Genomic DNA, 6,000 nt, shown 5'->3' with positions numbered 1-6,000 from the left:
CGAAATGAACAGTTACGAACAGGCGTTTGTTCTCAGAACAGTTTCAATCTGCTTGCGAACATACGGACAGGCATAGCGTCCTCAGGACACCCCCATTTCGTTTATTTACAAACATTACAGGACATCGCGTGTGTTCTTAGAACAATTTCAACTTGCCTACGAACAGTACGGGCAGGTATAGCATACTCAGGACACCCCCATTTTGTTTATTTACGAACATCCCAGGACACATGTTCTTAGAACAATTTCAACTTGCCTACGAACAATACGGACAGCGTCCTCAGGCCACCCCCATTTTGTTTATTTACAAACATTTCAGGACATCGTCTGTATTCTTAGAACAGTTTCAACTTGCATGCGAACAATATGGACAGTCATAGCGTCCTTAGGACACACCCATTTTGTTTATTTACGAACATTTCAGGACACTACTTGTGTTCTTAGGACAGTTTCAGCTTGTTTGCGAACAATACGGACAGGTCTAGCGTCCTCAGGACACCCCCATTTTGTTTATTGACGAACATCCCAGGACACTTGATGTGTTCTTAGAACAGTTTCAACTTGCCTACGAACAGGACGGACAGGTATAGCGTCCTCAGGACACCCCCATTTTGTTTATTTACAAACATCCCAGGACACCGTGTGTGTTCTTAGAACAATTTCAACTTACCTACGAACAGTACGGACAGGTATAGCGTACTCAGGGCACCCCCACTTCGTTTATTTACAAACATCCCAGGACACATGTTCTTAGAACAATTTCAACTTGCCTACGAACAATACGGAAAGCGTCCTCAGGACACATCCATTTTGTTTATTTACAAACATTTCAGGACATCGTCTGTATTCTTAGAACAATTTCAACTTGCCTATGAACAATACCGACAGGCATAGCGTCCTCAGGACACCCCCATTTTGTTTATTGACGAACATCCCAGGATACTTGATGTGTTATTAGAACAGTTTCAACTTGCCTTCGAACCATACGTACAGGCATAGTGTCCTCAGGACACCCCCATTTTGTTTATTTACGAACATTTCAGGACACCCGTGTTGTCCGTGGTCAGAACGAACACAACATTGGTGCCTGCCACCTAAATAAATACAACATTTAACCCATCTCTTACTCCCCCACCCTCCTCAAACAGTCTTACATGCCAGCACACTTTACTAAATAGTATTTTTCCACCAATTTTCACCGGGCTGTCCGCGGACGTCCGCGAATCCAAAATGGCAGGCGTTTCCAAAAATCTGACGCACTTCACGCTCTTCACCATCCAATCAGCGAACACATTGCATGTCCGCAGACATGACGCAAGCCGATTAGCCAATCAGGACACTGTCAGCGGAGCAAACAGGGAAGTGTGTCCGCGGACCGAACATAGATATCACTAATTTTTTGTGACCTACTTTTTGGTCATTTTAAAAATCTACTGGAGGGATTTTCACCAAATTTGCAAAAGCACGCTTTCGGGACCAAGACGCTGCTCCTTGTGCAGAATTGGTGAAAATCCGTCCCGCGGTTTGGACTTTAGGCGTGAGCAAAGTCTTTTCCCCATTCAGTCTATGGGAAAAAAAGAAGTTTTGGGACACCCCTTATAACTTTGCCCCCCCTGGACCAAACCTCACCAAAATTCAGAGTGACCCATCTACTTTTGTTGCAAAGTTTGGTAAGGATTCGTCCAGGGAGAACGAATTTATAAGCCACCCAAAAAGGGCTCTTCCTATGGAAACAGCAACTTAACCATAACTAAACAGCCACTACTGTGGCTGTGTAATATATATTCAGTGAAAAAAATATTGTTAAGGTTAAGTGGCGCTACTAAAAACCTATGAAATTCAGTGAAAAGAACTTTGTTAAAGGGACGTTATGGTTAAGTTGCGCTACCGATGTTATACATCTTAGGCTTGGAACCAATTGCCATCTATTTTAGACAACAGTTCTTCGACACAGGTATCAAACTGGGCAACCAACACTCCATAATATCCCTATACGCCGACGATGTACTCTTTTATATGAAAGACCCACAAATAAATGCACAAGTCATACTAGACGTCCTCGACAACTACGCACTTTATTCAGGAATCAAGTTTAGCAGATCGAAATCCTGTGCATTCCCGCTGGCACGACTCAGAGGCCTGGCAAAAACTGATTTACCAGTAGTGGGGATAAAATGGCAACCCGAAGCATTCCGATACCTTGGAATAAACATTCATCACACCCCGGAGCTCACACACGACCACAACACCGAAATGGCGCTGAAAGGACTCTGCAACTCTATGAAATTCTGGTCGAAATTGCCACTCGCAATGATAGGTTGGGCAGCCATTACAAAAATGATAATTCTCCCCCGCTTCTTATACTTCTTCACAAACATTTGTTACTATATTTGCCCCACCTTCTTCAAGACACTTGAAATATTAATCCGGGACTTCCTATGGGGCCCGTCCAGACATAAACTACCCCTCTCAATTCTCACGCTGCGACACAAAGAAGGCGGAATACAACTCCCTGACTTTCAGATGTATTACTTAGCTGCACAGCTCAGCCACGTGACAAGGTGGCTTCAAGACGAACAGAACAACGAGTCTGAGCTAGTAAGGCAAATACCCCCCAATCTTTTCCCCAAGGAAGTACTCTGGAACCCACTCCAGCAGACACAGAATGTCCCCATGATTGCGAAATTGGGCAGACAGATCTGGACCAGAACTCGCTCCATCCTACAATCGAGCCATCCATATTCACCCAATTCTCCCACCCTAGCGGATGCATGCAAAACCACGACAGACCTAAAGGTAGCGAGAAGTTGGGAGAGAGCAGGGATCTATGTATGGGGGGACATGTTTAAAGAGGACAAATTCAGAGACTTTGAATCGATGCAGGTGGTTGAGGGACTCTCCAGCGGCCAATTTCTATGGTATCATCGACTCAAACAGATTGCCAGAAGCAAATGGGACAGCTGGCCCGAGGAACCCACCCTGGATCCGTTACTACAGGAGATGTACGAGCTAGCTTATGGATGGAAACCAGTGACCCGGCTCTACAGCTGACTGATGGACAAACCCAACCCCAAAGGCATAGCACTCAAGGAGAGATGGGAAGTGGACCTGGGCATCACACTAACCGACAAAGAATGGGAAAGAATTTTATTGTACCCAAAAGAGGTGTCCCACAACGCCAGATTCAGGGAGATACAATTGAATACCCTCTACAGGATGTACATGACCCCACAGCGGGTGGCTAACTTCAACAAGAAAGTCTCACCGAATTGCCCCTGGTGCGGCAATGACACAGCCGACATGATCCACATGTTTTGGACCTGCAATAAGGCAATGAAACTCTGGTCCAGAGTTAGGCAGACTTGCACAACTGCTGGCATAACCAGATATGAGTGGGACCCGAAAGTCTGCTTTTTAGGAGCTCACCCCAGAATAAGCAAATACAGACATGTAGTCAAACTGATGGACCTATCTTGCATCCTTGCGAAAAGAACCATAGCAATGGCCTGAAAGTCCCCAGGGGGTCCGAGGTATGAACGCTGTATTAAGGAACTGGAAAGGTGGACCGAGGCAGAGACCAGAGCATGGCAGGAAGGGGCCAACTATGGAACAGACGAAGCAAACAACACCCTTGAATCATGGAATGCCCTCCTAAGAGATGTGCCCTTTACCGCAGACCACAAACCCCCCTGAAGGGAACCCCAGAAAAAACATAATGCCAGGAAGAGGCTTACCTTAACACCCAAAGACGCCTGTCTTGGCCCAACCTCGGCACCCAAACTCACGAATTCACCTACCTCTGCCCCTGTATAGACACTGAAGATATCACAACATCTAATGAAGACTGTTTTGTTTGTTTGTTTAATACCTTATTTCTTGTTAAATGTTATCTACATTTAAATGCCAATAAAATACATTTAAAAAAAATGGTTAAGTTGCGCTACTAAAAATCTATGAAATTCAGTAAAAAAAACTTTGTTAAAGGGATGTTATGGTTCGAAGTAAAACCGAAAAACCCCAGAAATTCACCAGTTATGGTAAGCTAAGCAACCATAACTCACGCCACCACTGTGCACTGCTAAGACTAACACCCAGGACATCAAAGAGAACATCACAAATGTCATTGATGACATCACTGATGACATCACATGTGCATTTAGTTTTCATGCACAGACTCCACACTGGATTGTCATTGTAATGTTGGAAAAAAAATGTCAGAGATCTTTGGAAGAACTATCATTCAGCAAATACTTTATTAAAAGCTACATTGCTATAAACACCATTGCATTATTGAGTTATTTTTACTACATGAACGCACTCATGTACCCACATAGGCATTCTTTGCAGCATGCGCCGTAGAAGTGCAATATTCAAAACCTTCCATGTTGGATAGTAAAATGATGAATGCTTTCATTTCAGAGTTTTGGATAGTGTGAAACAAGTAATAAGTACGTAACAATGCCTCCCTTACTGCATAATTGATCTACTACACACACACCATAACGAGACTACAATGCATGCAAATACGAGTATGTGCAGGGAAAGTAAAGTAAGCAAAAAACCAGCACTATTACCAGATAGTGTTCATAACCTCACTAATAAACTTCATGCACGGAAATGATTGATGTGTTTCAGGCTTCTTTCTTCTCCTTTGTATATATATATATATCACTACAAAAAAAACTTTGTTGAAAGGACGTTATGGTTAAGTTGCCCTATTAAAAACCTATGACATTCTGTACAAAAACTTTGTAAAAAGGACCTTATGATTACAAGTAAAATCTAAAAACCCCTGAAATTCGGGAGTTATGGTAGCCTAATCACCCATTTTTCCAATCAGCACTCTCTACTGCTACCACTACCACCCCGACCATAAAAGTTGCCACCACTCATGTCATTGATGCCATCACTGATGTCATCAATTCCTTAACCCCTTTCTTTTATGTCAGCTAAGCAACCATTACTCGCACCACCCCCGTGCACTGCTAAGACTAACACCCAGGATATCAAAGATGACAAATGTCATTGATTTGTACAGAATGGCATAGGTTTTTAATAGGGAAACTTAACCATATCGTCCCTTCAACAAAGTTTTTTTTTGACGTTTTTAGTACGCCAACGTAACCATAATGTCCTTTAGAGAAACGTTTTTTGAATTATTTGCATACGTTCGCAGTACTGTAAGTGAATCATAACATAAGTTCACATATTGAGTATTTAGAAGCATTCCAATAGTAACACATAAGCATACTGTAAAGTAACATTTGACTGCAGTGCCCATCTTTCTACAAATTGCACAGTAGCATATGCTGTAGCACACCATGGCCACATGGCACAAAACGCAAACGCACTTAACAATAGTATGTGTGAGTTGTTGATAGTGCGTAAGGACATTGTATATTGTTGTACGAACTTGTAATTGAAACAATTCCCGTTTACAACTCAACAGGGCAAGTTTGCACCACAATAGAGGCAAGAGTGCATACCGAGGTCTTTGAAGTAGTAAACCCCATTGCACCCTAAAAAAATGGGGGCTAAATGTCATTACCAATACAGATTTTACCGCACTAACCCGTAGCACCAAAAGAAAGGATTTTTTATCTTCAACCGGAACGTCTCTGACGTTCCCGTTTGAAGAAAACAAATCCTTTTTCAAGATGGCCACCATGGAAAGGGAAGGATGGCCGTTGCATGGAAAGTCTCTTTCCGCTTTCCATTACAGCTGCCAGAAAATAGAAAAGGAAAACGTGTGCCCGTAGTGGGCGAGGAACATTTGTATTTGTTGTAAAATGTGTGGTTATTAGCAACACCTTTAATAGAAAGCCAGTCCCTGGGGCACATGGCGACTGCAATGCAATGCTTTGTCCCAACCAGTAAATGCCAGTATATACCGCCCCGACATTGTGATCACTAAGCATACCTACAGCGTACCCTTCAGAGACGAAAGGCGTACCGTTGGTTTCTTATGTCCATATCGACACTTGCGAAGTTTGAAAACAC

The sequence above is a fragment of the Ambystoma mexicanum genome, chromosome 6q (genome assembly GCF_040938575.1).
Source record: "Ambystoma mexicanum isolate Mex_15411 chromosome 6q, UKY_AmexF1_1, whole genome shotgun sequence".
NCBI lineage: Eukaryota > Metazoa > Chordata > Amphibia > Caudata > Ambystomatidae > Ambystoma > Ambystoma mexicanum.
Note: the sequence above shows the minus strand (reverse complement) of the source record.